Below are 24,186 nucleotides of genomic sequence, written 5' to 3' on the forward strand. Positions count from 1 at the left end.
CCAATATGTCAATCAACCCGCTGACTGCAAGACATCACAAAGCAAGACTCCACCCTTGAAACCTTACCCCTGCCTTTGATGTACCCCCCTTAAATAAACCACCAGAGCCATTTTGATCTATCAGGGGCTTCACTTTTGTATATATTCATTTTTAAAATATTTATTTTTTAGTTGTAGTTGGACACAATACCTTTATTTTACTTATTTTTATGTGGTGCTGAGGATCGAACCCAGGACCTCACACGTTAGGCAAGCGCTCTATTGCTGAGCCACAGCCCCCAACCTATATTCATTTTTGTATGTATTTCTGAGTGTTTGTGTTTTATATTTGTTCGTTATTTGAAATATTAAGATTTAGAGTGGCTATTTAGGGTGACTTGGATTCCTCTGGGCAGAAGAACCCTCCAATAAGATTCTGGTCATCTTCCATCTGAAACTCTTGCTTAACAAATTGAGCCCAATAGGCTCTGTCCAGGGACCCGGAGTCTGAATTTGCCAGGTCTGTCTGATGAATCTTTCCCTGCAGAACAACAAGGCAAGAAAATCATCGTGCAATTGCATCTTTTAGAGAAAGCCGAATAATGGAATTTGTTTGAACTGTAATCTTCATTTCCCCACTAAAATTTACATCAAGAACACTGGTGATGACTGAGTTCCTTTTTGAGTTAGATTGCTTCTTCCCAGTATTGAACCTACTGTATCTGGCAGCAGTGGCCCATAAATTCCTGTAGGAACAAACTATGGACTCATCTCTGGAGTCAGTAGGAATTCTGAAGCTGGATGGAGCTCCAAACTCCTGGTTCCTGAACAGATTAACCGGGAGGTTGAGCCTGCACATAAGGAGTCTGGGCTAGAGGGAAGGACCCCGACCTGGAGCTTACACCCCACTGTGGGCAGGGGAGGTAGCATCAGTGGAGTGTTGGCATCAGTGGAGGTAGCCTGTTGGTGACCTGCTGGGCATGCCATTCCCTTGCCTAGAGGTTGCCCTCCCCCCCATGGCTCTGGCAGAAGCCTGGCACATCTATTTGGGCAAAAGCCTGCAATCTCTGGCCCTGTTTTCCCACAGTTAAAACCCTGCCTTCCATCACGGCTCTCCTTTGATGGAGTCCGTAGAACCTGTTTTAATGTGGTGGCTATGGCTGATCCCTGCAGATGTGCCTGCCTGACATTGGCACAAAGGTGGATATAATCAACAATACAATTGAATCACTTCTTGGCAAACTTTATTAGCATTTTCAAAAGCTAGAGGTTTGGAGCTGGGGATGTGGCTCAAGTGGTAGCGTGCTCGCTTGGCATGTGTGGGGCACTGGGTTCGATCCTCAGCACCACATAAAATAAAATATTGTGTCCAACTACAACTAAAAAATATTAAAAAAAAAAAAAAGCTAGAGGTTTAACTAATACCTCAGAGTCCTCCGAATCTCTTATCATGCAATCTGCGGCTTGGTATAAATGTGCCACAAGCCCAAACAATTCTCTGGTCCCTGAGAATTGGATTTAACTGAAATTTAGGGGTTTTTCTCCTTTATTAGTAAGTCTCTCCATGCCCTTCTGGCACATGCATTAATCTGATTATAAGCTTGCAAATCATAATTTAACTGTTGTCCAAATCAGTAAATTTTCCCATCTCAGTCGATATGTCTACCATAATAATTCCATGCCTTCTATTAACTTCTGCCTGCTCAGAGTAAAAATTCATCAGTTAGATTGCCATAGCAAATAATCACCTCCTGAAAGACGGGCTTTTGCTAGCGTGACCCAGTTATAAGGCAGCAAAATGTCACTACATATAGATTCTATCAGGCTTTGAAGAAAAAGGTGAGTTCAGGCCATATGATGAAAAAAATATTAATTTTTTAATGTTTTAAAAGAAATGGCAGTATGAACTGGTACACATTGGTTTGGGCCACCTATCAGCTTGAAAATTGCAAATAGTTTAAATCCTGAGATATCTTTTCCCTCCTGTCAAGTGGTTGACACCACATTGGAGTAGGGAAGGGTCTGTGGCTGACAGGTTCAAGGGTGTAAGCCTCGGTCTTCCCCAAGGGAGAGTGGTTGGGGCAGGACCATTTAAATGCAAATGACGGAGGTCTGCTTCTAATTCAAGCACTTCCTCTGACTGAGAATCCTCTTCTGTGTCTCCCAGCTCTGGCCCTTTCCCCATCTCCATCTCCGGGGCCTCTCTCTTCCTAATGAAATTGGATCTGGGCTGCTTCTCTGCCTTTTGGGGCTGTGAACCATGAATTTTGCTCAGGCTGTGCCAGCAGGCTGTATTCTGGCTTCCACAGTTAAAAGCAGATGTGACTTTGCTTTGCCCTTAGCTTTTCTGCCTGTCTTAGGTGTGTTAGGCTACCTGCAGACGAAGAAGCCCTAGGTGCTGAGCAAGCCTGTTCACTAGGTCTGACTTTTAAGTGCATCTCTAAGGCCTTAAGTAAGTGGCCCGTAAGTAAGTCTCCCGAAGGCCATCAACCAATATCTTGGGCAGAATATAAACTACTGCAACCCTATTTTTTTCTACATTTTCAATCATATGTAAATCAAGTGACTCCCCTTCACAGAACCATGGGCATATTTCCCTAATCTTCTTAAGAACTGAGTGAGCTGTGATCTTTATCTTTTCCCTTTTGTTTTATTATCATCTTCAAAATTGCAAAATGAATTTCTTTTTCTGAAGACAAAGAGTTCCCCATGCTTAACATCCCATGATAAATAAACTTTTCTCTCTCCTTTTTCTCTTAGTATACTAATTGCTAATTCACAAGCGCTTTTCCTGTGAGAGAGAGACAAACACTCACTAGTTACCTTTGAATTCCACGAAATGAGGATTCTTGTTCCCGGCACCAGTTCCTGCCCAGGTCCCAAGAGGGCAGTGGGACTGGGGTTTCCCTGGGGAGAATGGGCTGGCTGGGAAGTAAAAGGTAAAAGAAATAAAACAGCGAGGGAAACACACACAGAGAACACAGAAAGTAGTTTCAAAAGCAGGGGCAGGAGGGGCAAGCTGATCAGAGTCATGGAGCTTCTGAACAAAGATGGAGCCCAACCTGCTCTATTCATACTGGGAAACATCAAAGGCCTTCCCTAGAATGTTCTTTACCAGAATAGGATAAAGGTGGGTTGCTCAGTTCCTAACGGATATGCCCATCTCCAGTACAACTATGAGGAACCTTCCTAGCAGAGCAGAGGGAAGGTCACATCAGTGGGCGATCCACTGTCATGGGAGAGCCACAGGACGTTCCCAATGCCAGGCCTATCCCTCCCTGGCTTCCATGCCAGAGAAGGTCCTCACGAATTTCATGGATGGCCTCCCACAAGCAACGAACCCAACAGTAGACTGTCATGGTGGATTGAATGTTTATCCTTCACAACTGCTGGTGAGTGTCACGGCCATGGTGAGAGTCAAGTAGAGGCAGGTGCATTAGGAGACGACGGGAAGCAGGTCAGACTGATGCCCGTGGAGAAGGGGTCTGCCATGGAGAGTCTGCCCTGGAGCAGGGGTCTGTGGACGAAGGGGGCAGTCTATCATGAGGTGTCCAGACCCCAACAGGGTAGGCTCATTCTCAGGAGGTCTGAGCTGCCTGGGAAAATAATAAGTCCAAAATAATCAGTAAGAAATAAAGACAGAGCCAGAAATTAGATATAAAAAGAGGAGCACCTCATGGATCTCCCAGTCCTGATAGGAGCTGGAGCTAAACAATTAAAAAAGGCCCTGAATTTTTTTGTTTAAGGGGAGTCCCTCAAAGGTAGGGATGAGGTTTCAGCAGGAGGAGTCTTGGTAGTCTTGTTTGGTGCCTGCCTCTCAGCGTGGTGGGGATCTTGCAGGAAAACAGGTTGATTGGCATTTTGGCAAGCCACACCCATCTCCAGGAGGCTATGTGATTCCAGGGCCACTCTCATATCTAGCTATGCTAGAACTTGAGCAGTGAGCTAGGTAGGACATCACATGAACCAGGCATTCTCAGAGCAGTGGATTCCCACTGGGAGTTCCAGATACCAGGCTTTCCTGCCCAATGGCTCCAAAATGGCTTAGTCCATGTGTAGTGGCACCCCCTTTCTCCACAGAAAGGTCTTAATTGGGCTTCTCCACAAATCTTCACCATGGTTGATTTTAGAACTGTCAACAAGAGTCTCTGCAAAAGAGTTCAATGTAGATAAACTTCCTATTTTAGTGTCGCCCTCCACCGCGCGACCAGCACGCTGGTTTCATACAAGAGGGTCATAGCATAGAAGTTGACTAGTGAGATAGAAATAAACACACAAGACTCAATTACCTTTTTCTTTGACCAGGTCCGAGACGGCCCTTCCTCTAGCTCTCACCTTGAACCAACCAGTGGGCCAGCAAGGCAGGACTAGCAGGAGAGAGAGAGAGAGAGAGAGAGAGAGAGAGAGAGAGAGAGAGAGCGAGCATGCCAGGGAGTGGCCTTTTATTGGGGAACAAGAAATTCAGGGGAAAATTCCATCCAATGAAGGTCGAGGGGGGCAGCATTCCAAGGTCAGGGTCAGTGATTGGTCTCAGGGTCAATGGTCAGTCACACCCCCACACGGACAGGCTCTCGCACCAGGAGAGGGTGGGGATTAGCTCCGACACAGTTTGGCCAGAGCGCCTCACACCCAATCAGGGAGGTGCCCAATCATGTGCGAGAATGGCTCCCCACATATTCCCCCTTTTTTCTCTTAAAAATCAGGCAGTGGTTCACTCTTTCGAGTTTCTGCATTCTTGTTCCGAAGACTCGCCATCCTATAATTACAACACAAAAGAGAATTAACAGCAAGGAGAACAATCCAATAATGTACCAGGCCGAGTGTTTAAGAATATTTCCAGGGTTAAATCCATTTAACTCCTTCAATATTTGGTTAGCCAAAGAAGAAGGATCTGAAAAATCAGCTCTATTATTTTGAATGTCTTGGATATGGTGATGAAGTTCCAAAAGATCCAAGCTATTATTATTATTTTGCCAAATACCTAACAAATGGTTTTTAACCTTCTCCCAATCCCAGAGAGAAGCATTGTACTTGGCAGCTGTAACACACACATATATTTATAATTTGCATGGCATTTAAGCCTTTCTTTAAATTTTAAAGCTGAAAGTTCATTACCTATGTCTATAAAAGTCGCCTCTAAGGTGTTTAATTTAGTCACAATCCTTTCATCAATATTTACTTGATTACGCCAGAGCCTTGGAAGTATTTTGAGCTAAATTATTAAGAAGGGCTGGGGATGTGGCTCAAGAGGTAGCGCACTCGCCTGGCATGTGTGCGGCCCGGGTTCGATCCTCAGCACCACATACAAACAAAGATGTTGTGTCCGCCGAAAACAAAAATAAATAAATAAATATTTAAAAAAATAAATAAATAAATTATTAAGAAATTTTGCATGCTGAATATTTTGAGACAATGTCAGAGATGCAGAAACAGTGGATGCAATAAAAGAAACTAACACCAAAACACCAACAATTATAACTCCAATAGCACGTTTAGGTCTTGCTAGCTGGGCATGAATTTGCTGCAAGACTTGTAAACCAGTATCAGCGTACCATGGCTCTGAAATATTAGCAGGCAATAAAACAAAAGAGGGCTGATGAAGTACCAGCACTCCTTTTCCTCCATTATACCTAGTAATACAATTGGTTAGGTTACATTTGTTACATGTGACAACATATCTGTCATCTATCCATTTAACTTTTACATTTCCAATAATTAAAACATAAGGAGATTGGACACAGGCTCGTAAGCCATAGCAAGATCCCTCCTTACAGTTCTTGCCAATAAATTTTGGTAAAGGCTTGTCTGTAAAATGTAAGAATTCTGAGGCAGCAATTAAGCGCCAAACATCTTTTTGAATACCACCCTCACTGTAAGTCAAAATATTACTAACAAATCCTGCAGGTGTCGTTAGCAGAATTTTTTCATAATTGTCTCTTATCAATTTTTGGAGACCAATCTAAAATATACACACTATCTTTAGACACCTTGTGTTGTACAGGAAAAGTATTTACACAATCCATCCATCTAGGAAAGGTGCCAATATCAATTGTAGAACTGTTTGGACAGTGGGATATCCGTGGAGGTTTTGCAGAAATGACTGGCTTGTTATGGGAAAGTCCCATCTTAATTACTGATCTAGTATAAGGTTTTAAGTCTCCATAAATAGAATAATTAGTCAGTCTAGGTCTACCAATTGCTGTCTTTTCCTCAAATGATACTTTCAGACAGCCAGCATGTTTATCGTGGGACCAACACAAAGGTAATTGAGCACTGTAGCCAGAATAATTAAATCTAGTCACATGATTGGGAGTAATATGAGTATCTGTAAATACTCCCATCATGAATGAGTCATTAGTAAACACTGGGATAGATTCTCCAGTCCACACAGCTGGGCGTACCAGGGGTGGATCTGGGAAATATGTCCAGTAAGTGTCTATCTGATCCCCCTTTACCTGACAGCCCAGCAGGGCAATTACTGTTGCTACCACCAAGACTGGGGTCCTGTTCTTTCCTAGGAGTCGAATTATTCGGGAAGCCTGTGTTATTAGCTTCTTCTCCTCTTCCCATGAAATCAGCTTTTCAGCTGGGTCAATCTGGTTTCTCTTTGTCTTTTTCCAATATCTCTTCCTTTTGGATGGGGGCTTCTCCGGGTCGATCTTTAGTCGCTTGAATCTCGGTTCTATCTCTTCCATGTCTGATTGCGCGTTCAGGCACCCAGATAGGATGAAAAGCACCTTCTGGAAAAATACAAGCATGACCTCTGCCCCACATAATCACTGGGTCTGGGCCTTTCCATTGACCAGTCTGTAAATCTTTCCACAAAACTCTGCCTAAAAGGCCTGTTACTGAGGGAGACATTTGCCTCTCAGCCGCAGTGTGACCTTCTTCATCACAGTTTAAAAAATTTAAAATGAACAAAGCATGATTGAGGCTATTTTGGGGAGTCATAAACCTACTCACCCTTTTAATTTTTGTAATTGAAGCTTAATAGATAAATGAGCTCTTTCCACAATGGCTTGACCTTGGGGGTTATTATAAGGAATTCCTGTTTTATGATTAATTTGAAACTCTTGGCAAAATTGTTGAAAAGAAGAGCTTACATAAGCTGGTGCATTATCTGTTTTAATCTGCATAGGGCACCCTAACACAGAAAAGGCTGCTAGGCAATGAGAAATTACATGTTGAGTATTTTCCTTAGTATGTGCTGTGGCAAAAATAAATCTGGAATAAGTGTCCACTATGACATGCACATAACATTGCTTACCAAATTGAGGAATATGAGTTACATCCATTTGCCATATTTGATTTGGTTTTAATCCATGGGGATTTGCCCCTGATGGTGGAGATGGAGTATGAATTGGGCATTGGCTTACAATTTGACGAGCTTGTTCTCTGGTAATATTAAATTTTTTTACGTAAGCTAGAAGCATTTTGATGATGCAAGGAATGGGAAGCTTGTACACAGTCATATGAAAACATCTGTTGACAAAAACCTACTAATTTTTCAATTTTGTCATTACCTGAAACTAAAGGTCCTGGAACATTAGTTTGAGCCTATGAAACGTGTATTTTCGCATTAGCACTGCCTTTTGTAAATTATGAAATAATTCAAATAACTCTTGTGATGAAGTATACCCAATAACTGAAGTTTCAATATTTTTGGTAACACCGACTGCATATAAGCTGTCAAAATAAATATTAATAGGCTCATTTGCAAAGTAATTTAAGGCACAAATCAGAGCTTTAAGCTCTGCTCTTTGGGCAGAAGTATATGAAGTTTGCATTACCTCTATGTGAACACGACTATAAAAACCTGCTTTACCTGAGCTTGAACCATCAGTGAACACCGATAAAGCTTTATCTATAGGGCGTGCACGCACAATCTTTGGATAAATGAGTGACGTTAATGATGCAAATTGGATAATCTTATCACAAGGGTAATGGCTATCTATCTGGCCAGGAAAATCAGCAAAAGCTATCTGCCATAAGCTAGAACTTTGAAAAAGCCAAAATTCCACCATGGGACCAGTGCACTGGTTTCATTAAAGAGGTTCGTGGCATAAAAGTTAACTAGTGAGATCAAAATAAACACACAGACTCAATTACCTTTTTCTATGACCAGGTCCAAGATGGCTCTCACCTCTCTGGATCACACCTCAAACCACCTGGTAGGGCAACAAGGCTTACTCAGGGCTAGCAGGAGAGAGAGAGAGAGCATGCCAGGGAGTGGCCTTTTATTGGGGAACAAGAAATTCAGGGGAAAATTCCATCCAATGAAGGTCGAAGGGGGCAGCATTCCAAGGTCAGTGTCAGTGATTGGCCTCAAGGTCAGTGGTCAGTCACACCCCCACATGGACAGGCTCTCACACCAGGAGAGGGTGGGGAAAGCTCCAACACAGTTTGGCCAGAGCGCCTCACACCCAATCCGGGAGGTGCCCAATCACGTGTGAGAATGGCTTCCCACACCAATTAGTCTGTTGAACAGAAAATGGAATAATTATGATATCAGGCTCAGATCCAATTAATTGTAAAATCCTAGTTCTACCTTTAATTACTAATTGAGCAATAGAGTCAAGAAAAGGAATCAATGTTTTTTGAGGGGAGTGGGCTAAATAAATTCACTCAATAACTCCTAATCTTTGCCATATGGCTCCTGTTGGGGTATGCTCAGTTGGAAATATTAATAAATACACTATTTCCTTAGGATCAACTCTAGTAAGTTGTGCATTTTTAATTGCATTTTCAACCCTTTTTAAGGCTGTTCTAGCCTCTAAGGTCAGCTGACGTGGAGAGGTTGGAGAAGGATTTCCATGTAATATCTGAAATAAAGGACTTAACTCAGAAGTAGTTAGTTTTAAGGAAGGCCTCAGCCAATTAATATCTCCTAATAGCTTTTGAAAATCATTAAGGGTATGTAACTCCTTAACTCTTATCTGAAGATTTTGAGGACGGATTGTACGTCCTTGAATTATCTGACCTAAATATTGCAAGGGAGGCATCTTTTGAATTTTTCGAGGATCAATGCATAAGTGAAGCCTTATTGCTGTAAGTGAAGCCTCTAACTGAGTAAAAATTTCTGAAAGTACCGCTGGATTAGCATGAGCCAATAATATATCATCCATAAAATGAATAATATACGCGTCAGGAAAGCTATTTCTTATGGGAGCTATCGCCTGATCTACATATTTTTGGCATAAGGTAGGACTATTACGCATTCCCTGGGGGAGTACTTTCCAGCAATATCTTTTAACAGGTTCCTTAAAATTAATTGCTGGGACAGTGAAGGCAAATTTTTCACAATCTCCAGGATGTAACCTTATAGAGAAAAAACAATCTTTTAAATCTATTACCATCAAGCTATAGTCTAAAGGGATGGCTGTGGGGGAGGGAAGTCCTGGCTGTAATGATCCCATAGGCCGAATTGCATGATTTATTGCCCTTAAATCCTGCAGGAATCTCCAATTTCCTAACTTTTTCTTAATAACAAAAATAGGTGTGTTCCAAGGACTGAGTGTTGGTTCTATATGACCAGCCTGAAGTTGTTCCTCAACTAACCTATGAATTATTTTAAGTTTTTCCTCTGAGATGGGCCACTGAGAAATCCATATAGGCTCCTAAGTGAGCCAGGTGATTTTTTCAGCTGTCTTAGGGATCGGGGAAATACTCAGGGCCCCTAGTAAAAATTTTGGCTTGGAGCATTTACTAATCTTTGTCATGGAGACTGGTTTGTAAACAGATACTCTACCTGAAGGGTCTCCTTATCATGTCCAGGAAAATACCTCTGATTAACTTCCTCAACTGACCTTATAGAATTTGGAGTAACTAATAACAATCCCATTTTTGCTAAAATATCCCTTCCCCATAGGTTTGCTGGTAAGGACTCTAACACATAAGGTTTTAAAACTCCACTGTTCCTATCAGAATCTTCCCAACGGAGATAATTTGCACTTTGAGCAGGCTGTGAAATCTGTCCAATTCCCCCTAGGTTAGCTGGTGCTACATGTAAGGGCCAATTCCTAGGCCAGAATCTACTAGAAAAGACAGAAATGTCGGCCCCTGTGTCGAGAATTCCCTGGAACTTTTTATGATTAATTTTAAGTTCTAATAAAGGGCGTTCTTGTCACACTAACTGAGACCAGTACACTCAGTCTGGCAGTTTAGAAACTAAATTTACTTGCGGGTGTTTATCCGAATCACAGGGCAATAAAATCAATTGGGCAAATGCATCCTTTGGAGTAAGCCTTAGGGCATAATTGGACCTTACAGTGACATTTAATTGTCCTTTAAAATTTGAATCTATCACTCCAGGTATTACCTCAATGGCTCCTTTTAAATTATTACGTCCCCAAATTAAACCTATAGTATTATCAGGAAGCGGCCCGAAAATCCCAGTAGAGATTTGTTTTGGCCCTGATTCAGGATTCAATTCAATTGTCATTGAGGGTCGTAAGGAAACTGTTTGTGATTTACGTTCAGGTAAAAATGGCGGACTGTTCCTGATCGGCACCAGTGACGTCACACTGTGCGACCCCTTCTCCAATTCCCCGTATTTTTGCTCGGCCTGGGGAGGGGCCGACCGGAAGTTTTTTGTTCTCCTGCTAGGAAGAAATGACGGCGAGAAGGTGGGCTGATCCGCGCCATCTTGATCAGCCACGTGGGGTTGAGTCCTGCAATATCTTATCAACAGTAGATGGAGCCCTGAACGTAAAATTATGCGTGCGGCATTCTCACGCAAAATGATTATTTCTCCCGCAGAGATAGCATCTTCCACGGGGTTTTCGTCCTAATTCCTGCAGTTGTAGGGTTTCTTTCAAGGCCGCGGCTAACGTTACTGTCTGCAAATGGGTGGAATCAATCTCAGAACACAAGCAGATACACTCAGAAACTGTTCCCTTTTTACGATGCGGTCTGAGAACATCCTGACAATAAATATTTATTCGCATTTTCAAATGCCAATTGCTTAACAATAAACTCATACACTCCTGGGTCTCTGATAGACCTATTTGCTGTCTGATACAATTGGGCTACAAAATCCAAATACGGCTCACTGGCACCTTGTTTGACTCTGGTAAGAACTATATTGGACTGGTCCTTGGAGACTATTTGTTTCCAGGCACGTTTAGCACAGTTAGTGATCTGATCATACACTGCAAATTCATAATTTAACTGTCTTTCCAAATCAGCAAATTCACCCGTTCCTAAAAACATTTCTACTGGGGTCTGTATATTTTGTCTTCTATTCCTTTCTGCTTGTTCAGTACAAAAATCAGCCCAATAAGATCACCAAAGTAAGAAATCCCCTCCACGCAAACAAGAGATGGCTAACGAAATCCAATCACTCGGTGGAAGTGGTTGTGAGGCTATGGTATCAATCAAGTTTTGTACAAAAGGTGAATTTGGACCATATGTCTCACAAGCACTTTTCAATTCCTTAATAGTCTTAAATGGGATTACAGCATGAACTCGAACTCTTTGGTCTTGGTCATTAACCTGTTCAAAAACTGGGAAAAGTTGAAAACCGCTAATGTTTTCCCCCGCCTCCTGTGCCTTCTTAATACCTCACTGGAACGGGGTAAGAAAAGTCATTGTTAATTCAGAGTACCTGTTAAATTTTGTCCTTTTAGCATATAATGGCCAAATTCTAATAGCCTGGGCAGGCAGTGTTAAACACAGTCTGTTAAAATTTCTCCGTAAGTCCTTAATTTCAATGTTTGATTCCTCTCCCTCAGACTGCGACTCGTGGGAAGAATCTCCGCTGTTGCCATTTTGAAATTGGGCTTCTAAGCCACGTGGTGGAGAAGGGCTCTGTGCCTCTCTAAGAATTTCTTCCAGATTTTCCTCTCCAGGAGGATCGTCTATCTCTTCCAGAAGACTCTCTATGACTGCGGAGGTTTCCTCTCTATGACCTTCCTCTCTATAATCTTCCTGCAGGCTACCTTGATCTCGTTCCTGCAAGTTTAAAGTCACATTCCTAACTTTCGGTTTAGCCCCAAGAACCTTCCGAACAGCTGAAGGGAAAAGAAATTAACTTCTCAGGCGGATTTTCCATTTGAATAGACCTAATAGCTCTCTGAATGCCTTTCAATAGATCTTCAGGGGACCACAAACTCTGGCCCATGTATTCAAAAAGACAAATTTCCAGAGCCGTCCAAGTTTTCTGTATATTTTCTATACCTCCAGGTAATTCATTAGAAAGGCAAACTTTTTGTAATTTCCTCCCTAGTTTCTCCCAAGTAAGTAAATTTGGGGATTCCTGGTCACAAAACCAAGGGCAAAATTCGCCTACAACCTTTAAGAATTGTAATAACTGAGTTTTTTTAAATCTGTTTTTCTTTCTGATTAATTATGGTGTCTAGAATAGTCAGATACATCTCCTTATCTGTAGAAGTTGAATTTCCCATTTTAATTAATTTAGGGTCTCATTCCTTCAGTACCTCCAGGTACTTTTGTGACCCAAAATTGTCACCAATTCCTTTTATCTTTATAGCACGTTCCCACTCAATCTAGTTAAACTAAAATGCCTCCTCGTTAGGCGCCAATTCCACCGCGCGACCAGCACACTGGTTATATACAAGAGGGTCGTAGCATAGAAGTTAACTAGTGAGATCGAAATAAACACACAAGACTCAATTACCTTTTTCTCTGACCAGGTCCAAGATGGCCCTCCCTCTAGCTCTCACCTCGAACCACCCGGTGGGCCATCAAGGCTTACTCAGGACTAGCAGGAGAGAGAGCGAGCACGCCAGGGAGTGGCCTTTTATTGGGGAACAAGAAATTCAGGGGAAAATTCCATCCAATGAAGGTCGAGGGGGGCAGCATTCCAAGGTCAGGGTCAGTGATTGGTCTCAGGGTCAATGGTCAGTCACACCCGCACCTGGAGAGGGTGGGGGTTAGCTCCGACACAGTTTGGCCAGAAAGCCTCACACCCAATCAGGGAGGTGCCCAATCATGTGCAAGAATGGCTCCCCACATCGCCCTGTTTTACTTGGCCACTGGCCGAGAAGAGACCTGCACTCCAGGTGCTGGACACCCCTTACTAGTTTTCCACAAACATATCCAGTATAGTACTTTGAAGAAATGTGCAAACAAGGCCTCTGGCCTTGAGCTGGGCTTCACAGAGATGTCTACATTTTTAAGTTACAACTGGGCTCCATGGTAACAGCTGGCAGGGGGAGGAAAGAAAAGGGAGAAGAAGTTCTCTCCTTCTCAGATGTTGTCCTTGAAGGGTTAACTTGCCCAGAACAGTGAAAGAAAAAGCTGCTTTTATGTGAACTTCTGAGCCCCTCCCCTCACATGCTGGGTATAAAACTGAAACTATCTGAACTCCTGGTTCAGGGGATTGATTGATTACAGTAAAACTGTGCCCTCTGAACCTGGCTGCAGCCAAATAAAACTGTTTCTTGCTATATTTGGTGCCTTGCCTCGTTTGTCCCTACAACACATGCACAATTCACGGATGGCTCCCAGCAGTGGTCTGTCATGGGGAGCAGGGTCTGTTGACAGAGGGGGTGGTCTGTCACAGAGAAGGGGTCTGCTGATGGGGGGTCTCCATGGAGCAGGGTCTGTTGAGCTCTGCCTGTTCTTCTAGGCTTCTGTCACAAGATGACCTTCTCTGCAGGGGATGTCTATGCAGCACTGTGGCCCTGGACCTCCCAGCCCCCGAGCTATGAAAGTTGAGTTTACTTTCCTTATAAATTGCAGAGCACAGATACTGTGTTTTAGCTGATCTTGGCTAAAGGTGTGAGGCATCAGACAGGGAAGGGCGGTGCTTGGGAACCTGTACGGTGCTGGGAACCTGTACGTCCACACAGAGAACAGTGGGGTGCACGCTCAGCACCCGCCCCCCATGGTACCCACATGGAACCCTAGCACTCCCAGAAGTGGTCACAGAGCTCCTTGGTGCTGGCCTGGGCAATGTTTTGGATAACACCCTGAAAGCTCTGTCGACAACACAGGCTAGTGGAGCTCCATTAAGTCAGAAAGGTGCCCAGCAAGGAAACAGCACAAGGAGTGCGCTGCCTGTGGGCAGGAGAGTAGCCAAGACCACTGTCTGAGGCTCATGGCCAGGCTCCTGGGCAGTCATCAAACAGCCTCCACATTGTAAGAAGTGCTTCTCCCACGGGAAGTCCTCCTCTGTACCCATTAATAGTTACCAGCATAACATGCCTGGCAGCACAAGATAGCAATTCTTATACAATGTGAAATTGTTCTCTTTGGCTCCCATTTTTCTTGGGCAATAATTGGGGAATAATTGATTAGATGTTACTAACCACTCTTTAACTTGTACTTTACTAGGGGCACTTTGATCCATTTATCTTTTGATTATGATGATGGAAAATCCCATGAGAGATACTGAATGAGAACGAAAGCATGATGAAGGACACTACATTGTCTCGATAATGTCTTTATTCAGCTTCTATACTCCTGTTTGCTGGCTTGCTAGTTGCTATGTCAATCTGAATGCAGTTTTTGCCTTTATGTATCCTAAAATGTTGAGGCTCAAGGCTGTAGGAAGAAGTACTGGATGGGCAGAATAAAGACTTTTCAATTGGACAAAACTGGGACTTGTGTGTTTTCTGAGTGACCTGCCCTACAACATCATAAAGGGCCAATGACCAAAGCAGGTAGTGATTCACTAAGAGAAAAAAGCAACACAGTGAGAGATGAACAAAGGCCCTGCACAGTGACTCATGAAAGGCACCACTCCAAGGGTTCTCTGTTCTCGTTTGTGATAGAACTTCTGCCATCAACTTGTTGCCCTCTTTGAAAAACCTGGTTTTGCCAGGCATGGTGGTGCAGGCCTGTGATCCTGGTCACCAGGAGGCTGAGACAGGAGGATCCCAAGTTCAAGGCCAGCCTCAGCAACTTAGTAACGACGTTTCTAAATACAGATTTAAAGAAGGCCTGGGGGTATAACTCAGTGGTACAGTGCCCTTGGATTACATTACCAGTAACCTGCGAATCTGTGTTCCTCTCCTGTGGTCCTGTCACCCGGTGCTGGTCCTCCCCTTCTGTGGTCCTGTCACCCGGTGCTGGTCCTCCCCTCCTGTGGTCCTGTCACCAGGTGCCGGTCCTCCCCTCCACTGGCCCGGTCACCTGGTACTGGACTCCCTTCCGCTGGTCCTAACATCCAGTGCTGGTCCTCCCCTCTACTGGTCCTGTCACCCGGTGCTGGTCCTCCCCTCCACTGGTCCTGTTACCCACTTCTGGACTTCCCTCTGGTGGCCCTGTTACCCCATGCTGGACTTCCCTCTGGTGGCCCTGTTACCCCATGCTGGACTTCCCCTCTGCTGGTCCTGTTACCCAATGCTGGACATATCCTCTGCTAGTCCTGGTACCCAGTGCTGGACATATCCTCTGCTGGTCCTGGTACCAAATGCTGGACTTCCCTTCTGCTCTTCCTGTTACCAAAGTCTAGACTTCCCCTCTGGTGGTCCTGTAATGCAATGATGATCCTCCCCTCTGGTGGTCCTGTTATGTAATGATGACCTTCCCCTCTGATGGTCCTGTTATGTAATGATGACCTTCCCCTCTGGTGGTCCTGTTATGTAATGATGACCTTCCCCCCCTGGTGGTCCTCTTATGCAATGATGACCTTCCCCTCTGGTGGTCCTGTTATGCAATGATGATCCTCCCCTCTGGTGGTCCTCTTATGTAATGATGACCTTCCCCTCTGGTGGTCCTGTTATGTAATGATGACCTTCCCCTCTGGTGGTCCTGTTATGCAATGATGATCCTCCCCTCTGGTGGTCCTCTTATGTAATGATGACCTTCCCCTCTGGTGGTCCTGTTATGCAATGATGACCTTCCCCTCTGGTGGTCCTCTTATGCAGTGATGATCCTCCCCTCTGGTGGTCCTCTTATGCAATGATGACCTTCCCCTCTGGTGGTCCTGTTATGCAATGATGATCCTCCCCTCTGGTGGTCCTCTTATGTAATGATGACCTTCCCCCCCTGGTGGTCCTGTTATGTAATGATGACCTCCCCCCCCTGGTGGTCCTGTTATGTAATGATGACCTTCCCCTCTGGTGGTCCTCTTATGCAATGATGACCTTCCCCTCTGGTGGTCCTGTTATGCAATGATGATCCTCCCCTCTGGTGGTCCTCTTATGTAATGATGACCTTCCCCTCTGGTGGTCCTGTTATGTAATGATGACCTTCCCCTCTGGTGGTCCTGTTATGCAGTGATGATCCTCCCCTCTGGTGGTCCTCTTATGCAATGACGACCTTCCCCTCTGCTGTTACCAAATGCTGGTTTCCTTTTTTCTTTTTCTCCAAATGACCTTCCCCATTCCTGTTACAGAATGCTGGTTTCCTCTGTGGTGGTCCTGTTACCAGATGCTGGTCTTACCCTCTGGTAGTCCTGTTACCAGATGCTGCACTTTCCCTCTGCTGGTCTTAGTACCCAATGCTGGTTTGCCCATCCGGTGGTCCTGTTTCCAGATGCTGGTCTTCCCCTCTGCTGGTCCTGTTACCTGATGCTGGTATTCCCTCTGGTGGCCCAGTTCCAAATGCTGATCATCCCCTCATGTCATCCTGTTACCAAATGCTGGTCTTCCTTCTAGTGAGTTACTGAATGCTGATTTTCCCTCTGGTCCTGCTACTGAGTACTGGTTTTCTCTCTGGTGGTTACATATAGAATGCTCTCTTTATTTTGAGGACATGCAGGTGCTCTGGGTTGAGTTTAGATGTGGAATCATTTCCATTAGTGCACACAAGAGCCCTTGGAGGGTGAGCCCCCATATCTTTCCTATTTTGGGAGGTCTCAGTGGTCATACTTCCAAAGATAGTGAGAGGCTGTACACATGACCACTGCAGGAGGAGGCATGGCTTGTCAACTGTAGATAGAGGTGTGCTCCAAGATGAAGATCTGTTGTTCCAAAAGTTCTTACCTGCAGAGTAGTCCAAATGTGTCTCCCTCCCATGAAACTCCAGTGGCAGAGGCAGCTGCCTACATCATTGTTCTTGTTCTCAGTGGCTGAAAACTCATGGTGGCTCTGGACTTGGCTGAACTTAGAACTGGTGCAGTGCCCCCTGTCTCTTTTCCTCCTACCAAATGCCATCTCTCTCTCCTCCTCCTTCCTTTCAAATGGTTAAGGTTGAAAATCTCTGTGTTCTTTTCTGAAACCAAATACTCATCCTCTGTCTACAGAATGATTCTAAACGCTGGAAATCAGAGGTGTCTGCACGGCTGTGACTGGACAGAATTCACTATGGAGCCTGCTAGGATGTACTTCCTAAGGAGGACTTCAACATGACCTCCTTGGTGGTGGTGTGGCTCAGTGGTTGAGCACCTGCCTAGCATGTGTGAGGCCTAGGTTCAATTCCTAGAATCACAAATAAGGTAAAATTATCTCCCATCCCTTGTTTCTTCCCATACTGTGATTTTGGTGCTTTCTCCCCTTGAATCCAGGTGGGCTTGCAATAGGCCTAATCCAGTGGCAGGTCACTAGAGAACCATGCACCTTTCCCCATTAGAATGCTAGCACTCAGCAGCCTTTGCTCAGACCAGGATTGTGCCCTGTCCCAAATCCACATGGTAAAGTCCTGTCTTCAATGTGGCTGTAACTAGAGGTGGGGCATGGGAGGAGGGAACTAAAGTCAGAGGGTGGAGTCCTGATTAGTGTTCTTATGACAGTGTAAGCTCATGTGTAGGCACTCAGCCATTGGAGGAGGCACCCATGGGGGCAGGAACACCCTCCCCGGGAGCACCTGGATCTTTGACTTGCCAGCACCCAGAACTCTGGGAAATACATTTCCATTGTCAAAGCCACCCCATCTGGTATGTTGTTAAAACAGCCTCAGCTGGCAAACACAATTTCCCTACACTCCTGCCCCACCATACTGTGAGGAAGCACTAGCCTTCAACTTTTTTTTTTTTTTTTTCAATACTGGAGACTGAACCCAGGGGCACTTCACCACTGAGCTAATCTGTAGCCCTTCATCTTGAGACAGGAAGTCAGTAAATTGCTCAGGCCCTTGCCAAGGTGCCGAGGCTGGCCTCCAACCTGTGATCCTCCTTTCTCAGCCCCCTGCCCCTGCCACTGGGGTTACAGGCATGCACCTTCATGCCTGGCTTAGTCTTGAACTTCTAGGCTTCTATGTTTCCCTGTTTACTTTTTGAGTGATTCCTGTGATTTCGTCTCCTCACATTACTGTCATCCTCTCCAGTCCACAGCTGGGTCCAGCTGACAGGTTCCTCATGTGGTTGCAGGCTCAAGAGAGGCTCCTGCCTCAGTCTCCCAAGCAGCTGAATGAAAAGGCACACACCCTCATACCTGGCTTAGGTCCTCTTTTCAATTTATGTTGGTCTCAGGGGTCCACATTGGAAGTCTTCCTAAATATTCAGTGATCCTGGGGCTGGCGGAGAACGCTTGTCTGGCATGTGTGAGGCACTGGGTTCAATTCTCAAAACCACATATAAAGAAATTAAATTAAATCCATCAACAACTAAAAATATTAGAAAAAAGAAGTATGCAGTGATCCTTAGCTACATGTTCAAGAACAAGGTGATAGGAAGCAGGTAAGGAGCTAGCATTCCGGAGTGGGTCTTGTCAAATGCTGGGCCTTGCTGTGCGAGGGCTGGGTGGGCAGTCCACTGTTAGGCCCACCCAAGTGCCACACTTCAGGGGCTCTTTAGGGACAGTGAGTCTCTCTCTAGATGCCTCCCTGCCTCACTTGTGCTGTGTGGTCTGACTCACACTTAGGCATACACACACATTCCTGGATCCTCCCTCAACCTTTCCAGGACCTGTACCCGGCAGAGGAGACTACAGGCCAAGGTTCTTCTGGCTTTATGTCACTCACCTTTGCCTCTGGACATCTCTGGCCCTGTCTCCCTTCATAATACCCTTTCTTGCTCCCCTCTGACAAGTGAGCAGGCCCCCAGTAAGGAACAGGGAACAGCAAGTGCCCAAACTATCACTCTAGTGCAGAGGGACTTGATTCTAACCCAGATTGTGCTGTGTTACCCCTGGGACTTCTCCCCTCCCTGGGCTTCATTTCCTTGTCTGTCAAACAAGAGGGTGGCCCAAGTACGGTGTTCTCAGGTGGCTCACCCTGACCCATTTCTCTCCAGGGCCGAGTCTTACCTTTGCACCCATGGTCACCTGGATCCTCTGTAGCAGAGTACCATGTTCTCACTGTGGTCTTGAGCATGTCACTTTATCTCCTTGAATCTCAGTTTCCGTGTCAGTTGACTGCAGCTCATTACCCGTCCTGACTAGGAGCGGGTCCCCGCCCCAGGCTGGCCCAGGGCTGGAGCTTGACCGTGAGTCTTCTCTCTCCCTTCTAAGGTCAGCCTGTGCCAACAATAAAAAGAATGGTCTTTCCAGCACCTGCCAGGCTGGTCACTTGTCATTCTCATGAGCTGTCGCGACCCCTTGCCCGCAAGGAAGACGCAACTCAGGAATCTTCTTTCAGCAGTTTATTCAGGCCCTTGATATTTCTTCTTCTCCCTCTCGGATGCCCCTCCCAGCCTTAATAAAGCATCTCAAGCCCCAATGCGAAGCTGCCACGTGGAGCTTTCTCATAGGGTGGTGAAAAACTATGTGCCAACTCTCCCAAATAAGGAGTTGTTTGTCACAGACCACAGCGGAGCCAGCACCATCTTGTAATGGCGACCATAGTCTGCAGAAACGGCAGAAGCGGCTCACCACAGTTCCCCCTTTCTGTTTTCTTAAAACAATACAGGCGAGAGTAGAGGTCCTATCCCACTGTGCAGAAGTGGCTGCATAGTATGGCTCAGTCCTAAGGAGGGCCCTTCCCCAGATCTGAAGCCATATCAGCCGACGCCTTTTTTCGTGGGGCGGGGCGTGGACGCGTCTAACCCGCATGCAATAGGACATGCTCTCCTTGAGGTCCACATCAAGGATCACTCAAGTGCAGTGCCTTGCCTCGCATCCTGTATCGTGACGATGGTGGACGAAGGGGGATAGCTGAGGCTGAACTATGGCTGTTTATAACGACAAACAAGTTGACAGCACCCTGAAAGAAAGGCACGGACTTTAAGGCGATAGAAAAGCACTAGTGTGGAAACCCATCTGCGTGCAATGGCAGTAAGACCGGCAGAGTGCAAGGGCTTTCCAACACTAAGAGAATAACAAGGAAAGTCATGTCGATCCCAGTGCAATGTTATAATAACTTGGGGTGTAACGACCATGTCAAAGGTTTACTGTTTAAGATGCGCAAGCCAGACTTGAGGTGAGTTGCCATTTTCTAAAGCTGCAAGAGCTTGTATGATCATAGCCTTTTCTTGTGCATGGCGAGTTTTAAGGCAACAGAGAAGCCACAAACAAAGCACAACACCGAAGCAACACATAGCACCAAAAATGCCCACTCCCACCCATTCCTTTAAAAAGGAAAAGGCAGAGGATAGCCAACTGGTGAATTGACCCAAAGTCACTGGTTCGACATGGGTGCTATTCAAAACAGCAATCCGAGTTAGTTGAGACTGGATCAAGTTTTCTGCTTCCATGGACCAATTTCCGGCCAAATATTCGCCAATGATGCGGGAGGCATTCCTGGAATCATTAAATCTGACAGAGGTTATACATAAATGTGCACGTTGATCAATACAACCCAAATGTACTAGGTCAGACAATTCCTCAACTTGAGCTTGAAGCAGATCTATCCTTTGATTAGCAGCCAAAATCCCAGACAGAATGTGTTGATTAATTCTACTTTGAGATTCAAGTATGGTGGATGTTTGTTGAATAACCTGATTAATAGTGGCAGCAGTTTGTACCTGGCTGGCCATGGCTACTCCAGCTGTAACTGCTGCAGCAGCAGATACCGCCACAGCTGTCACTATAGCTGCCGTAATTCCAAAATCTCTACGGGCTCTAATCAGTTCAACAATAGGAAAGGATTCTGGATCTGCAGTAACCGGGATCGGGACAAAGGTTGGAATTTTCATAACCACTGCCATAGGCCAGGATCCATTCCAACACTCAGACAAGTAACAGGTAATATTAGAGCAATTAAGCATCCCCTGTGATGTAACATTAGCCAAAAGAAACAGGAACGGAGATTGGAGACAGACTGCTGCGGAGGGTAATGTAGCATTAAACAATTGTGAATTATTTGCAGAAATTTTAAGCCTCCTACCTCGCTCTGAGTCTTGGGTACTGCCAGAAACATTAAACAGCCAACTTTGGACTCCTAATATTTCCCTGGGGAAACACAAGCGCGGACTAGACTAGCCCAATCTGAGGGAGTCATGCAAAATCTAGTAAGTCCCTCCACCTGAGTGAGAGTGAAAGCGGCATCTATGCCATAAGTGCGGACAGATTCTGCCAAGGTTTTAATTATCTTAAAGTCTAAAGGCTCATGATATCTTCCCCTGTTATTGTCCTGAAATACAGGGTATGCAAGTCCCATATCTGTATTAACTGTCCTCCAAACTTGTGCATGAAAAGATCTCCCGGAACCTTGGCTCCCCCCCACATACGGAGGTGGGGCAATCGGCACCATATCTTCTTCTAGATATTCTACCTCCTCCTCCTCAGAGTTTTGTTGACCGATGTTAACTCCCTTCCCCTTCTTACAGTAGGCCTGCGTGCCCTGTGTCTCCTTTTTCTTCTTTTTCATTTTTATCTTATGTAGTTGTTGTAACAATATATCAAGGTCCTCAGAACTCTCTGAGTCGCTTGTGTTCTCAGGCGTTTTTAATTCGGTCAAGTCTGGGTAGAGCCTTCTCCTATTTTTATCTTCAGGCTCTTTTGCCTTCTCACTACTGTTACTTTTAATACTCTCTGCCACTTCACTACATGATCCTTCAGATTTTTCCTCAGGCAGTTGCTCAAGAATAGCTTGACCCTCACTCACAGCTTCCTGGCATTTACCATCTGTTATACATCCTCTAACTAACTTCCAAAGTGGTATAATGCCACCCTGCAAGGTACCTTGCTCATGAGCGAAATCTAGATCTTTCCCTAATTTGTCCCAGCTGGGAACCGTAAGACTCCCTGAAAAAGCAAACCAAGGAGCCGCTATATCAGCTTCTCTTAAAAACATCTGCAAAGTACTCTGCTTTATCTTAAGTCCTTTTGAATGTAACAACCCATCTAGGGCCAACAAAATTGGGCTTGAAGAAGCAACACCCATAATGTTTTTAGAGCTATAAAGAAAGTGAAAGTACAAAAGTCCCCGCTCTCTTCCTTTTACAGGGGAGCGTCCCTGTCGTCACAACAAAAGAAGCACAAAAAACAAAAGCGAAATGACACAACAAAAGAAACACAGAAAACAAAAGCGAAAGTACACAGTGCAGCTGCAATAAAATGTAATGCTCTCTCTTTCTTTACAGAGGAGCTGCCCCGCTTCAGTCGCGGATCCCACTTACCTGGGACTAACCCCGCTTTGATCGCGGATCCCACTTATTGGGACTAACCCCGCTTTGGTAGCGGATCCCACTTACCTGGGACTAACCGGGGCACCACCCCTGACTGCTGAAAGTTCTGGTTCCCGGGTTTCGGCACCACTTGTCGCGACCCCTTGCCCGCAAGGAAGACGCAACTCAGGAATCTTCTTTCAGCAGTTTATTCAGGCCCTTGATATTTCTTCTTCTCCCTCTCGGATGCCCCTCCCAGCCTTAATAAAGCATCTCAAGCCCCAATGCGAAGCTGCCACGTGGAGCTTTCTCATAGGGTGGTGAAAAACCATGCGCCAACTCTCCCAAATAAGGAGTTGTTTGTCACAGACCACAGCGGAGCCAGCGCCATCTTGTAATGGCGACCATAGTCTGCAGAAACGGCAGAAGCGGCTCACCACAATGAGCCACAAGGCAAGAACCATTTCTATATTCCCAAAAAGGAAAGCAAGGACACCAAGGAAAAACTAAGACTTCTTGGAAGTTACAAATGGGATTGTTGGGCTGGGGATGTGGCTCAAGCGGTAGCGCGCTGGCCTGGCATGTGCGCGGCGCTGGGTTCAATCCTCAGCACCACATACAAATAAAGATGTTGTGTCTGCCGAAAACTAAACAATAAATATTTTAAAATTCTCTCTCTCTCTCTCTTAAAAAAATTTTTTTTAAAAAATGTGATTGTTCAGGGGCTCAGGTTGTGGCTGAGTAGTAGAGCACTGGCCTAACAAGTGCAAGGTGCTGGGTTCGATCCTCAGCACCACATAAAAATAAATAAATAAAATAAAGTTATGGGGCTGGGATTGTGGCTCAGCGGTAGAGTGCTCGCTAGCACTGGTGGGACTTGGGTTCGATCCTCAGCACCACAGAAAATAAAGGCATTGTGTTGTGTCCATCTACACCTAAAAAATAAATATTTTTTAAAAAACGGGATTGTTTGGTCTGGAAGTGTAGCTCAGCAAGAGTGCACTTGCCTAGCATTGCAAGTCCCTGAGTTCCATCCCCAGCACCATACGCACAAGACTGCTAAGAGAAAAATTCTATATGAAAGCTGAGAGAGACGAAATTGAAGAATAGAAGTACAGTATCAGCGAATATGAGCAACAGGGGAGGCCCCAAGGGTGGAGGGTGTGTGGCCACTTGCCGCCAGCAGATGAAGTCTGCGGAGTCCTGGGGCTCCTGGGGAGGGCAGGGCCCACGGGTCACACCATCAAAGCTGTGGCAGGCACCTGGTTACAGTCACTGAAGGCACCTCACCGACAAGCACTCAGTCTACCGACAAACGGTCCAAGTCCGTGCCTTGTGCTGCAGGGGGGGGGGGGAGGTGCAGAGCTGGGATGCACGGTGCCGTCCAGCATGCACCATCAGAGAGACCCGGGCGGAGCGCGGGGAGGAAACGGGGGCCGCGGGGAGGCCGCCGCACTCGGGCCTGGGACCCACGGGACTCGCCGTGGGTCGGCCCTGAGCCTTACAGCAGCAGCCCGTCTTGGGGTCCCAGGTGGGGGCACTGAGACAAGAGGGGCAAGGCACTCGCCCAAGGAACAGGCCGTGCTGGGCGGCTTCTCTAAGGCCCCTGCGCGCGATCCCGGCGCCGGCAGCGCTGGGGCTGGAGGGAGGCAGGCGGACCGTGAGGACGCGGCGGGATCCCAGCCCGAGCGTCCGTCCCGGGGGCCCGGCGGGCGCCCGGGGGAACACACCAACTGGGTACGCGACGCGCCGCCCCGCCCGCGGGGAGTGTCCTCCCGCTCCTCCCAGGTGCCCGACCCCGTGGTCCGGCGTCCCCGCGACGCGCCTGCGCCTCGCCCCCTCCCGCCCGCCGCGCAGCCTGCTGGGACTTGTAG

General features: G+C 45.9%; 1 long non-coding RNA gene across 3 annotated transcripts; it reads right to left on the bottom strand.

The window, feature by feature from the left end:
- Positions 1-603: 603 nt before the first annotated feature.
- LOC131423499 (uncharacterized) lies at positions 604-24,091 on the bottom strand. 3 transcript variants are annotated; one of them, XR_009225156.1, is made up of 4 exons: positions 22,400-24,091; positions 19,074-19,283; positions 8,089-8,147; positions 604-6,719 (listed from the first exon to the last, which is right to left on the bottom strand). It is a non-coding gene; the product is annotated as an uncharacterized LOC131423499 (long non-coding RNA). The 3 variants fall into 3 exon arrangements; XR_009225155.1 differs by having other exon boundaries at positions 604-8,147; XR_009225154.1 differs by having other exon boundaries at positions 8,089-19,283.
- Positions 24,092-24,186: the final 95 nt, after the last annotated feature.

This window comes from Marmota monax, unplaced genomic scaffold, assembly GCF_021218885.2.
Source record: "Marmota monax isolate L192 unplaced genomic scaffold, Marmota_monax_Labrador192_F-V1.1 WCK01_AAM20220418_F8-fsc00298, whole genome shotgun sequence".
NCBI lineage: Eukaryota > Metazoa > Chordata > Mammalia > Rodentia > Sciuridae > Marmota > Marmota monax.